General features: G+C 35.8%; 1 protein-coding gene across 5 annotated transcripts in view; it reads left to right on the top strand.

Moving 5' to 3' along the window:
• The window catches only part of KCNH7 (potassium voltage-gated channel subfamily H member 7), a 478,895-nt gene that overhangs the window by 249,253 nt on the left and 214,508 nt on the right, over positions 1-15,134 (top strand). The window lies entirely within an intron of this gene.

Here is a 15,134-nt window from a genome sequence, read left to right as displayed (position 1 = left end):
TTGCTGTTGAGTTGTTTGAGTTCCTTGTATATTTTGGATACTAACCCCTTACCAGATGGACAGTTTGCAAATATTTTCTCCCATTCCATAGATCACCTCTTCACTCTATTGATTGTTTCCTTTGCTGTGCATAGGCTTTGTAGCTGGATGTAATCTCATTTGTCTATTTTTGCTTTTGTTGTCTGTGTTTTTGGGGTCTTATGTAAGAGATTATTGACCAGATCAAAGTCATTTAGATTTTCCCCTATGTTTTCTTCTAGAAGTTTATAGCTTCTGGCCTTACACTTAAGGCTTTAATTCATTTTGGGTGATTCTTGTGTAAGAGGTGACATAGTGGTCCAATTTCATTATTGTGCATGTAGAGAGCCAGTTTTTCCAACAACATTTACTAAAGAGACTGTCCTTTCTGCCTTGTGTGTTCTTGGCACCTTTGTCAAAAAAATCAATTGACCATAGCTACATAAGTTTATTTCTGGGCTCTCTGTCTTATTCCATTAGTTGATTTGTCTGTTGTTTTGCCAATACCATGCTGCTTTAATTGCTATAACTTGGTAATATGTTTTGAAATCAGGTAGTACAATGCCTTCAGTTTGTCCTTTTGCTCTAGATTTGCTGTGGCTATCTGGGTCTTTTGTAGTTCCACATAGAATTCTCTGTCTGTGAAGTTTTGAATGAAGTCTGTCATTGGAGTTTTGATAGGGGTTGCATTGAATCTATAGATCCGTTTGGATAAGATGGACATTTTAACAATATTAATTCTTCTAATCAAAGGACACAGAATTTCTTTCCTCTTATTTTGTCATCTTCAATTTCTTTCATCAATTTATTTTTATAGTTTTCAGTATACAGATATTTAACCTGGTTAGTTAACCTTACCACTTAGTATTTTATTTTTTATGCTATTATAAATGTGATTGTTTTCTTAATTACTTTTTAGAAGTTCATTGTTAATGTATAAAAATGCTATTAATTTATTGATTTTGTAACCCGTGATTTTACTCAATTTATTTCGCTGTTCTAACATTTCTTGGTGGAGTATTTAGGGTTTTCTATATACAAGATCATAACATTGGCAAACAGAGATAATATCACTTTTTCCTTTTCTGTTTGGATGCCTTGTATTTCTTTTTCTTGACTAATTGCTCAGGCTAGGACTTCCAGCACAATGTGAATAGAAGTGGTGAGTGAATATCCTTGCCTTGTTCCTGATCTTAGGGGAAAAGTTTTCAACTTTTCACCACTGAGTATGATGTCAACTGTAGGCTTGTCATATATGGCCTGTATTGTGTTGAGAAACTTTCCTCCTATACCTATTTTGTTGAGAGATTTTATCATGAAGTGATGTTGAATTTTGTTCAATGCTTTTTCTGCATTTATTATGATGTTCATATTGTTTTTGTCCTTCATTTTGTTAATATGATGAATCATATTGATATGGTTTGGCTGTGTTCCCACCTGAAATCTCATATTGAACTGTAATCCCCATAATCCTCACTTGTCAACGGTGGGATCAGGTGGAGGTACTTGTATTATGGGGGCAGTTTACCCCATGCTGTTCTTGTGATAGTGAGTGAGTCTCACAAGATCTAATGGTTTTACAAGCATTTCTGGAATTTCCCCCTGCTTGCACTTACTCCATTCTGGCACCCTGTGAAAAAGGTGCTTGCTTCTCCTTTGCCTTCTGCCATGATTGTAAGTTTCCTGAGGCCTCCCCACCAAGTAACTTCTTTCATTATGAATCAAATAAACCTCTCTCGTTTAGAAATTACCCAGTCAATTGATTATATGAGTCAATAAAACTTCTTTCCTTTAGAAATTAGCCAGTCTTGGGTATTTCTTTGTAACAGTGTGAGAATGGGCTAATACACACATTCATTGATTTACATATGTTCAACCATCCTTGCATCCCTGGGATAAATCCCAAGTGATCATGGTGAATGATCTTTTTATTATATTGTTGAATATGGTTTGCTAGTGTAATTGTCTCTTGGTATCTGTGGGGGATTGGTTCTGGAATCCCTCATGGATACCAAAGTCCACAGATACTCAAGTTTCTTATATAAAATGGTGTAGCATCTGCATATAACCTATATATATCATCCAGTATACTTTAAATCATCTCTAGATTAATTTCAATGTAAATACTATGTAAATTGTTGTTATATTGTATTGTTCAGGGAATACGGACGAGAAAAGTCTGTACATGTTCAATATAGACACAGCACAGCCATCCTTCTTTTCTCAATTTATTTATAATATACAGTTTATTTAATCTATGGATGTGGAACCAACAGATATGAAGGGCTAACTGTGTTTTTTTATGACTGTCATATCTTTATTCATCAGAGATATTGGCCTATATTTTTCTTTCCCTCTAGTATTCTCAACTAGCTGTGTTATTACAGTAATGCTGGCCTGGTAAAATTAATTTGGAAGTAGTCTCTGTTTTAAACTTTTCTAAATGTAAATTTAGGTTGGCTGTAATCTCTTTTCCTTGCCCTCAACTCAAAGCCCCTTCCCACAAGAAACTTTGCTTGGGTTGGGGATGGGGAGAGTAGGAAATGAGAGAGAGAGAAAGAGACTGACAAAGACTAAAAGTAGTTAAAGCAATTGTATGAAGCCAGTGGTTCCAAAGGAATACTTACTGGTTATAAACTAGCATGTCTGTGAGGTAAACTAGAATGTTCTTTTAAAGACGCTTGAAAGGATATGCCCTCACCTTCCCCAAATTCTGAAATTTGGGGCCTTCATCAAAATTTCAAATTTAATTTGGAAGGTCTAATTTGAAACTATGCTATGAAACCAAAGAAAAGTGTTCCCAGATGAATGAAGACCTGGTCCCAAAAGGTCATGGAAGGTAGCACTCCCTGCACAAAGTGATGCTACTAATGCCATCCTTTATACAAAGGATTAGCCAGTCAACTGCAAGACAGGAAAGATAACACTAGAATGAGAATATGCAACATTCGAATGAAAGTGAGAAATATGAGTCCAAAAATGCTTCAATGAGTATTTCCTTTGAGTCCCATGTCAGTCCTCAAAAAGTTTCAAAATTTTTTCAGCATTATGGATTAGGGGTACTCAAGCTGTAGAAACCAAAATGGTAAGGAAATCATCTTCATTTTCATTTAGAAATGAGTTTTGCAAAATACAAAATGTCAAATAGGTACATGGCCGTATTATTTTTGTGATTAATTATCAAGACTGAAGATTTGACCTGAAAGCAGGAAAAAAAAACATGAATAAAACATATTATCACATATGAGAAGTGGCGATTCTTATTGCTGCCTACACTATTCCAGCTTCAATAACCAAAGAACAATATTGAAGGTGGCATTTCAGAATGACATACAGTGTCTTTTCTGGAAGGAAAGAAAAATGTTGCTACCTACAAATGTTAAATTGGGTCACATTTTTGCTAAGATTTGACAAGGACTAGACTAAGATTGACTCTGCTTACTGTGAGCATTAGAAATGTTTAATATCCCTACTCTTCAAGAGAGCCATCACTTTTCAATAATAGAGAACACCTGTCACTTCTGTCTGCCTATATTATTATCCCCACTATACAGAGGAGGAAAAGTGGAACTATTTGATTGAAGCACAGCAAATTCTTAAACATAACTTCCACTACTTATGCCAGAGATCAGAAAATTAAGGCCCATGGGCCATATTCAGCCCACAGGCCTGCCCTTTGTTTTTTATATACCCTCGAACTAAGAATGTTATTAATATTTTGAAAGAGTTGCCAAAAATATGATTATGAAGTGATAGAGACCTTGTGTGGCTCATAAGTCCTAAAACATTTTTATTTTTTGGCCCTTGGCAGAGATATAAATGATATAGTTCCTTTAAAATATAACTTAGATGATTGATTATGAGTAAATTAAATGATTTAAATAAAAATAGAATGTATCTATCTGAACCTAGAAAATAGAAATAGGCTGCAGATACTCATTCATTTACAAAGTGCTGTGATACACTTCTGATGTAGATTAGTGGATGTCAAAACTACATCAATATTTTGATAACAAGAACAAATACACATTTCTATTTGTAAACGTGGCCAGCTCAACAGAAACTAAGTTGATAAGGCCAATCTTTGCCAGTATAGTTAATAAATAGGAGTCATAAATAAAAACTATATATTTATTTTAACATCATTATGCTAACCCAGATATATGAATAAAGTAGTGCTAAATTCTCTGGTAAGTAAACAAAGGCTCTGAGGGTCCCTGGAGGGAGAGATAGTAAGCATTAGCTGCAGCCAATTTTTTCAGCTTGCATTTTGGCTTCTTTGAGCCAGATCACCTAAGTCCTGACACCTGTTCATGCTGCTAAATTTCTATGCCTGCCCATAGCCTATAGCCAAGAGTCCATTTTCTCAAAGTGCTTCAGGTTTTGTGGTTAAAAGAGTCATGTGGAAGCCCTCATAAAATAAATGTGCCCCTTGCTTTTCCATCCTCCCCCATACACGTCTGGGAACTATATTTACTAGGCTGGACCCTTCAGTACTTAAGGATATCTCTCTGACTCTGGTGGCCTCCACCCCTTTCCTTGGCGATATATTAAATACTGACAACCATATCAGCCTCCTTGCCTTAATATAACTCTGATGCTGGTTGCAGATTGTGGGTGAAACCTTTATCTATCAGGAGACTAGGAATAGATCAGGAAACTCAGCACAACTCTGAATTAAGTAACCTTTCAGCTGTGGGAGACTTGAATCACCCCACCAACCTAGTACACTATTCTTAACTGTTTCTTTGCCTGTATTTTTGTTAAATTGAAAAAGATAAGACTGCCTCCCCTTCTCGCTTTTCCGGTCAATTTAGTAGAAGGGAAAATAAAAGAGGATTGAATTTCCATCCATTCTGCATGAGACTTTCGTGATTACTTCAACATTTAAAGTCTAAAAATTTTTCTCAGAAAGTTACTAACTGGACATATATAACAAGCTGCCTGAAAGCACCAGAGCTAGGAATGTAATCTCCGAGAGGAAGAAAAGGAAGTGCTAACAGGAAGAACCGGTGTATTGACTCTTGAGTAGAAAAATACATCAATAATGAGGATTAAATTTTAAAAACACAGAAAAAAATTATTTGCTACTTCTAAAATAGAACATATTTCAATTATTATTTTAATTTTAATAACAAATATTCTATAGACTTTTTGTGGCAGTCAAATATGTACAGCCACCCATTTTTGACATAGTAGCATGATGAAACTTAGGACCTATGTCACCCCATGACTCACTGAGAGTTAAAGTTACTCATTTAGCTACTTACGAGCCACTGCATGCAAATGAATTGCACCACTATGAAAGTACTTGCTATTTATCTTATCCCTTGCATGGGGTCTGTTTTTTTGTGAGTGTGTGTTTGTGTCCTCCACAAAATATGTCGCTGTTTAATTCTAGGGGATAAAAGCTGGAATTCTGGAATAGGAATAGTTAGAAGTGACTCTAGCTTGTTTTTTTTAATAAAAATAAATAATCATTGAGCTCTTTTATATGCTTGTAATATGCTGGGCACAGTTATAAGCGCTGAGGAGAAAAATGTGAAGGAGACTCTGTGCACTGTTGAAATCACATTCTATTGTGATAAGACACACAAAAAATAAAGAAAAATAAAAGAAATGCATAAAAATAAAAGAAATGTGGTATAGATAATAAATTGGGTGATGTATAAGTAAGATAATCTTGTTAAGAAAGGTGAAGTGGTTGCTCAAGGAAGATTTCTCTGGGAAGAGAGTTTAGCTGAGCCTTACAGGTGGAGAGGGAGACAGCCAACGAAGAGCTCGGGAAATGCAGTCAGAAAGGAAGAACCAGCAAATCCCCAAGGGCATTGGGGGTGAGTATATCCCAGGAACAGAAAATTTATTATAGCTGAAACACTGAGTGGTAGGAGATGATGTCAAATGGTAGGCAAGGGCCAGGCCATGGTGCTTATATGGACAAGAGTTTGAATTTTATTCTTAGTATATTGGGAAGCCCTTGGAGGACATTAATGACATGCTCTAATTTACATATTTAAAAATTACTCTAACAGATGTGCGTGGAAATAGGTTAAAAGAAAGGAAGAGGAGAAGTGGAGACTATTACAGTCACCCAGGCTACAGATGGTACTCACTAGGGTAATGGAGGAGAAATGGAGATCAGTGGCTGGGCTTGTTACATATTTCAGAGCTCTAACTTAGAAGACTTCCTGCTGATAGATTGGACCAGGGACTTTGTGCTGATAATTTGGGAAAATAATAAACTCTAAAGTATTTGTCTTGAGCATGAGGAAGACTAGAGAATATGGCTTTTCATTTATTTCCCTTTGCTATTATTCTGGGTCTAGGTCCCCTGTGATATGCTCTGTGTCACCTTCCAGTCCAGGTCAAGTTAGGTATGATCCATCAAGATGCCCATCACTTTAATCTCATTCCTTTGTTAGAGCTAAAATGTGAATCTCAATGACCCTTTCTGTTTTTGTCTCCAATTGCAGTTTTTAAAATACTTGCTCTAGCTCTTTCCTGTTTGCAGTGATTTCACTTGCTCAAGCTTCAGGAGGTGCGGCTCTCCTCCCACTCAGATGCACTCGGATAAATGCCTAGTTCAAGGTGTCTTCTTTCCTGCCCTGCTGTGGTTGGGAACTTTCTAAAACTCTGATTTAGGTGGGACAAAACTATTTTCAGGTGTATTTCTACATAAAAGGCTCTAAAAACCAATTATTTTCCAGCTTCTGTATTCTAAAATTGTATATATCCTTTCCCTCTTCTGCCCCCGACTTGCACCCAGAGTTACTCACTGAGAGCTCAACTAGCATTTTGTCCCTTAACACTTTCTGAATTGAATTAAAATAATCTAGTTTTCCATATACCATGCATGGTTTTCTTTTTTGTGGATTTTATTTTCATAAGTTCATTCCTCAATATGTCAGTTCTTACCTTAATATACTGACTTTAACAAGAACATAACTGTTTAAGGGAACATACGTACCCATGGATATTCCACACCTAAATAATACAGTTAGTAGCAGACATAGTACTTTCAAAATCATCATTACTTGTCACTTTTTGTATTAGAAGCCACCCAAGTATAAAATCTGAAAATTTGGTGTCTTCTTATGTTAAATCCATGGTTTTATTTTGAAACTCATTTTACCAGTAGACTCCTTCCTCAGATAGAATCCTATGTGGGATTCCAATCCCTGGTACATGAAACGCGTGATGAAGCTGCTCTGCTGGGGGAGTGGAGGAGCTACCCTTTCAACCCCTTCTGTGCATCCTATGATTATGCTTGAGATATTTATCCATGTGAGAGTTTGTGCTCTACAAAATGCACTTGAAAACCTCAGTGTTAAAAAATTATTCAATTTCTGTTTCTTTAAAACATCTGTTTTGGGAACTCTTTTATTTGTTCTACTTTTTATGACTATAATTCACTAATCCTGATAATGAGACACACACACACACAAACACAAACACACCTCTCATTCCTAGGATCATGGCAATGCATCTAAGCTACAAAGAAGAATATTCATTTCTCTGCCTCTTGTTAAACATTGAAGAGACTGCCTTCTACAGAAGTGGAGTTTTGTTCAGTAAATAGTGAGGACAGCTTTCTAGACCTTTCTCAGCGCTCTCCCGATTCACACAGTTTATGGCCTGCACTGGGAGTCGTTCGGTCTACAAAGCCCCAGAGTGCCATGGCCGCATTGCCACTCTGCATTTGGAATTCTAGTTGCATTTCTTCTACATCAGCCTTGTGAGGTAAAGGTGGGCATGAAATATTTAGCACAGAGTCAAAAATGAAGAATTTAGACCACATTTTGGGAGCCACCTTAACTACCCAGATTATCTACTCATGAAAATGTGGTTGGGATTAGGCAGGGTGTCAGGGCTCCTGGTTAGCCAGGCTGTGCTCCTTGAGGATAGTAACCCAGTCCTAGGATCGCACCCACCATTGGAGGGAGAGGAAAGAGGGTAGGTGGGTTAATGACAATACCATTGTTGGATTTTGTTAAAGGACACAAAATTACAGCTAGATAGGAGGAACACCTTCTAATGTTCTATACCACTGCAGGATGAGTGTAGTTAACAATGATGTATTATATAGTTTCAAATAGCTAGAAGGAGGATATCACATGTTCCCAACATGAAGAAATGGTAGATGTTGAGATGACAGATAATTACTCTGATCTGATTAGTATACATTATATTTATCAAAACATCACTATGTACCCCATAAATATGTACAATTATGTGTCATTAAAAATAAAATTTTAAACTATACAAAATACTTTTAAATGAATCTAGAATATAACAAGTAAAGACTGGATTAAGAGGGACAAATTTGATTTCAACAAGCGGTTCATAAATTGATTACACACATCTCCACTTGACAAACACCCAAGTTTTGTTTTTGAGGGGGTGTAAGGAAAAGACCATAGTAATAGTAACATAGTAAAATATTAATCAGTTAATAGTAAAAAATTAATAAACATTTACATCTGCTTTACATTATGTCTAATAATGAAGCTACTAGAATCTGTATCAAACAGAACTTATTACATGAAGATAACATAAAAATTGAATTTTTTTTTCAGAAAAATAACCAAAGATTTGTGCTGTTTCTTAATCTTTTCCCTAACTTTTCTTCTAATATCATTATGTGGGTAACACTCAGAGGTGTGAAGGTCAGTAGTGGCGTCATGATTGTCCTTGCCTCTTTTCTCATGGTAGGGTGTGGCAGTGCTTTAGTTGTCTACATTCCATGGTCTTTCAACAGCTAGTTCAGTGCAGGAGCGATGGGAGGAAGGAGGCATGGGATTGCCAATGCCACTAGTATTCCTATTCAATAGCATGGCTGGCTTTCATTTCTTGGCAGCAATTAGAGATATAAGGCTGTTTCCTGGGAAATGCGTTGTTTGGTATAAGCAGTAGAACTTGTAGGTATGTCGGCTGTTAGCTTGTATTCTTATATATACTGACTCATTATGTGTTCTTAGGGTGTGAGAAAACAGAGAGCTAAATGAATTTGGCTTCTTGTGGATACAAAGGCAAAGCAAATGAAAGTTGACACACATTGTGGTAAGAAGTAAATGTTTGACTATTCCATAGATAGAACCATTCACTACAAGGCAAAAAGGGAGATGCTTTTTTTTGTTGCTTTTTACCATTGCACACACTAGTGTCTTTTCTGGAAAAAAATGGGAAAAGGAAACTATATAAACCAAAATAGACTCATAAAACACAGAGAGGGTTGGGATGACACAATGTGCTTGCGTGTGTGTGTGTAACTAAATATAAACGTGTTTTTTCTGCTGCTTCTGCTATCTTATATTTTTTTAAAAATTCTAAATGCTATAAGGACAACGGCTTCACAATAAAATTGATACTAACAACGATCTCAGCAATTTCTGCGACATGAACTCTGTATTAGTTCTTCCACAGCAAGCTGTGAGAGCTCTAGGAAGTTATTGTGAGTTGATGTCATAGAGACTGGAGGAAGAAAATCTATGCTCTAAAGGAAACCTCATTGCACTGTATTCTAAAAGTTTTGTTTGCGTCCAATATTCCCATGACAATTTCCCAGAAAAATAATATCTGAACCTTATAATACCTACCCAAATAAAAGATGTAGTCAATGTGTTTGATGAAATATACACAAGTTTTCCTAATGGGACTGGCAGGTCATTCATAAATATGAAATAAATGGCATAATAAACAAGCAGAAAATTAAATTCATAAATTACAGGCAAAAACATTAAGCTATACCATGACAGAATTCATGTATATGAATTCATTTAATACTAACTAAGTTTTGCTTACAAGTAACATTTAATCAGTAGAATTAGTGATGGAAAAACAAGCAGCTATTTCTTCTGTAGGAAAAAATATATGTGTGCAGTGTATAAATCAGGGCTTAAATTGGACATGGAGTCTTGACTAAATTTTGGTCATGACGATGATAGAAGTATGCAAAAAAGGTATGGTATGGCTAACTTTACATGTAAAGTTGACATAAATATTTCTTATTTTCATTTTTAAATTTTAATGGGTTTTATGGCATGGTGAAAATTATTTATACTAAGAAATTCATATATTTTGCACTATTTCTAATTTTATAATAAACTTACAACTTTTAATTTGTGTTGATTCTAAATTCAACATTGTATTTCTAGGAGAAAAAAGCAAAAAAAAAAAAAAAGGAAAGAAACCATTATCATTATATCAGTTATTTACTGCATCAGTTAATCAGGCATTTCAAACTTTCTCAAATTTAGTGGCTTAAAACAAAAACCATTTATTTGCTCATGATTCTGCAATTTGGGCTCTGATCAGCTGGGTAACTCTGGCTGGACTCACCTGGCATCACTCCCAGGGTTGCAGTCATCAGATTTTGAGGGGAGATGGGCTGTCTAAGACGGCTCCACTAATAGATTTGAGGGCTCAGCTGGGATGGCTGGGATGGCCAGGGAACCTGGGCCTTTCTCCCCACGTGGTTCATTGTCCTAAGGTTTTTCAGAGTCTGGTGCTCTCAACGTTCCAAAGGGCAAAATAGAAGCTATAAGGAAGGCCTTTTGAGGTCTCATCTCAAAAGTTGCACAGTGTCACTTCCTGCACATTCTATTAGTCAAAGCAAGATGCAAGATCAGCCCAGATTCAAGGAGAGTGGGATTAGAGACTCCAGCCCTTGAGGGTAAAGCAGTGATGTCACATTGAAAATGGGCCTATAATGTGCATATAAAGATGGAAGAATTTATGGCCACATTTAATAATCTGTCACAATCAGCAAACTAAAAGGATATTACTTTGATGAACTGATAGTAATCTAATCATAACTATATAGGAAGAAAATCAGAAAATTTAATTTTTTTAAAAGGAAAATTTTATTATGTGAAAATACATTTCAGGGTTTGATAAACGCTTTAAGGTATTGTGAGATTCTGGACAAATCATTCTGTGGCTTTATGAGTTCACACATTTATTGCATTTCTGTATAATATATATGATTTATTCATTTTAAATAAATATAGATAAGACTTGTCAACATGATCAACTCCAACACTATTCTTATTTGCCTTAATATTAATCTAATAGTGCTCCTGAAAATTCTTACTCTCAGCTTGGGTCAATGAAATATGACATATAAAACTGGGAATTATTTCATTTTTTATTCAAGTCTGTCTTTTTAAAAATTAATGCTTTATACTGTTGTGTCTATTTATACTAGATAGAAACTATCATTTGGTTATATAAGATATTTTAGAAATGCTTTATCAATCATTATCAGAAGATTAATTTAAATTTTATTTCCTTTCAAAATCTCTGTATTATTAGAATAAAAATCTATACATGATTAGATGTATCCCAGTTTGGAAAGAGTAGGTCTTTAGATATACTACATTTTTAAAACTTGCACATGTTCCATTTTATTACATTTTATTGAACAGACACAAGTATTCAACTGTTGCTTTCTGCAAATAAATTTGCTAGTTGTGGGGCAGAAGAAGTGAGACTGGAAGAGACACAAAGATGAATAAAAAGATCCTGGCAGAAAAAGTTTACAACTGCAGCAGAAAGATCTAAGCACACAAAAAATGCAAAGATGATAGGAAAACAGAAATCAAGAAACGTATGGGTTTCAGAGTAGTCCTATTTACATTTCCAAATTAACCACTTTTAAATCCCCTGGTTGAGGAGAACAAGGTGAGAGGGGAAACATCAAGGAGAGAGCCCACACCCAGCAGTTCCATCCACATCATCTGGGAACTGGGAACCCAGGCCGGCTGCAGGAGCCTATTCTCTACTCTTGCCCAGAAGTGAAGTGTTGATTAGTATTCAGTTACACTCTGACAGCACATCTTTTTACAAAGCATTTTCATAAACACCCATATTCTCAGTAAGTCCTACAAAACTTGGTGAGACAGGTAGAGCTCTTGCTTTACAGATTAAAAAAAAAAAAAAAAAAAGCTGGGGATTGAATCAGGGAAAGTGACTTGCCCAGAGCTAAAAAGAAAAAAAATTAAAAGGAGAATGAATTAGGACAAAACTTAGGCCTCATACTCATCCCATGACTTCTTTCTTTCTACATGGAGTAAGTTTAAGTTAGAAGCATAATTAGTGGGAAAAAGCATAATCTTGCAACAGCAGTGCCTCTGAGCTCTAATGCTGTGTAAACTTGAGATCTAGATTCCCCAGTTGTAATAGGTTCCCAGTGATGTGATGTATATAAAGACTAAAGGGTGAGTTCTCCCTGGCATAGCTTCTCAAATACTTCCACCCCAACCTTCCATAGCTTTAGGATTTATACCTCACCGTCAATGTTCCCTGTTTTGTAACAAGATTCTTTTGATATTTCAAGAGCTAAACCACTTTAGGTGGTACCTGGGGTCCACCTTCTTGGCTCCCAAGTTTGAGATCTTATCCCAATTTGAGATATTGGTACATTTCTCAAACTAATATCTGAGGTTCTTGAAAGTTCAAGGACATATTCTTGGGGATTAGATAATGCTCTATAATAATTATTTAACCATATTGAAACTGCTAATAAAAATAAAATGGAAATGGACATAAGATATAGATGATGTTTCCCTCCCATGAGAATTTCACAAGTTTGGGTGTGTGAAAGGATGTAAAAGAAAATGTAAATTACATCATCAAACAGCATATGGTATTAGAGGCCTATACACCTGTATCCACAGTTCTAAATGCAATAAGTAGTTTTAAAATGCAGTAAGCATGTATTTAAGTAAGAGCAATTCCACATGCAGTAAGTAACTATAAATGCAAGGTGTGACCTGTATGGACATAAAATTATTTACAGCTTTTATCTATATATTTTACTATGAACATGTATACATTCATATGTTTTGATGCATAGATATCAATGTGCTTGATTATTGGGTACTGCCCTTTCTAAAATCTGAAAGCCTTTCAAATCTGAAATAGATCTTGCCCCAATGTTTTTAGAAGATATGTATAGACCCATATAGGTGTGATTACTACAAAATAATCTGCATCAGTGGCCAGTGCCCTGTTTGCTCTTTTAAGGACAGCTTTATGAAGACATTAGTGCCCTATTCTTACTGCTGGTGTTTTTTCCAGCCAGGTAACACCAATCATAATATTAAATACTGTTACTCATTTCCATTGTGTGGTTTTTGTTGTATTAAATTTGTAAATGCATTAGGATTATAAATCTGTTAGGAACTGTGAACATTTGAAATTAATTCTGAATTTTGTCTTTTCACATATTTTACATACTTTTACAGTAAAATTATTATAGGTCAGCACTGGAAGAATTTGGAGTTTTTTTCCTTGCTTGTTTAAAAATAGATGTATTAGTCGTATTTAAGAAACTTTCTTTACCATTATACTTAAAAACTGAAACAAGGATAACAATGTGATAGTTTAGTGAATTTCAACTTGTTTAAGCTTTGTTATATTGACAAAATAACCCTGGAGAAAATGTAATTATATAGTAAAAGATGACTGTGATATCCTGCTGTGTATCAGGAAGAACAATTTTTACTACTTGTACATGCTCTGAAAGTATGTCTAAATTTTCCTCTTTATGGAAAGCATGATGAAAATCTCAGTCTCCTTACTATTGGAAATCTGTATCTTCTCTTGCTACTAACCATCTGCTCACCTACCTGAAGTATCTGTAGATTCTGATAAATAAAAATTTCCCCAAATATATCATAACCAATTACAGTTTACAGCTATTAGTCAAGCAGACTTGTTTAAATAGTGGGGGTTTTTTAAAGCTTCAAAAATACAACCAGGGATGCAATTTTGAAATTTAGCATTTACCACAGAAGTTGCCTCCATTGTTTATGCTAAAAGTAGATTTAAAATGTCTCACTCTCACTAAGCAACTAAAATATAATGTTTAAAATGCTACTCAGCGTGGGAAGATTTATGAGCAAGCAATTATATCAAACTCTCATTTGTTTCTGATTTTACTTTCTAGATACAGGTGTCCTCTAATATCCAAATCAATGATCATAGAAAAATCAGGTTTAATCTCCTTATCTGGGTAGGAAAGTGAGGTTGGAGGGGTTTCCTAGGTTGTGGAAGATCACACAGCTAATTAGTGTCAGAGTCAGTTCTCTTCCTCCCAGTCCAATTGTTTGAACAGTTTTGTTGTCACTTGAAATGCTGTGTTGTAGATCTAAAGATAATGTGACCTTATCTGCCCCAAAGTTTGCAAATCAATCGTCTCACAGTGCCAAGGCAAATAGGGCAAGCCCAGGGACAAACAGCATGACTCAGCCAGGCCCCCTTCAGCAGGGCTGGCTTCAAAGCTGAGTCATGAAAAATTAGACTGCAGAGTCAAAGCGCTGTATGTTCCTGGCCTTGTCCTACAACTAAAAGGGCAGAAAGTCTCAACCAAGTCATGGAATAGGAGAGTTTCTGTAAGGAAACTTTCTGCCAGTTCTAAAGTGGTTATTTTGTGTTTTATCGCTGCTACTCCTTACTACTAAAGGGTTAAATGCTAGACTATCACTCCATATAAAAGATTATGGGATAATGTCCCCTGGGTTTATTTATATCTTAATGAAGGACTCCAGAAAACCCTCTTCAATCCTAAGAAAGAATGGCCGGTTGTGGTTAATGTTTTTGGGCAGCAAATCTCAGCTTAACATCACCCAAAACCAAACTAGGTGGACAGCTAAGTCCAAATGGAGTCTTACATCCTATTCCAGCAGGGGTAATCTTGACCTTTTAGAATCACCTCTCTTTAAATCTCAGACTGCACGGGGAAGTATTGTTCAGCCATGCTTATCCAGCCCTGTCTAAATCGCACTTCAGTTTATCCAGCCTATTTTGCTTTGCAAGCTGGCTTGTGCTTGGAGATCTCCCCAGGTCTTCCTGCAGACACTGAGCTTATCATCTTCAAATGAGAAGTTTGAGGGGGAGTGCAACTCAGCAGTTTATCCTTTTAACATGAGTATCTCATCACTACTTTTTCTTTCTTTGGGTGGGTGGGTCCCTTTGTAGCAACAAGATTTCAGGCATCTTTCTGGATTATTGCAGTTTTCTTAACTGTAAATCAAACCAATTTTCAATAAAGTAAGATATATGACATTGTCATTTTACTCCTGGCATTTGAGATCACATTTTTCCCAGTAAGT

Source organism: Pan troglodytes, chromosome 13 (assembly GCF_028858775.2).
Source record: "Pan troglodytes isolate AG18354 chromosome 13, NHGRI_mPanTro3-v2.0_pri, whole genome shotgun sequence".
NCBI lineage: Eukaryota > Metazoa > Chordata > Mammalia > Primates > Hominidae > Pan > Pan troglodytes.
This window is presented reverse-complemented; position numbering and strand designations above follow the sequence as displayed.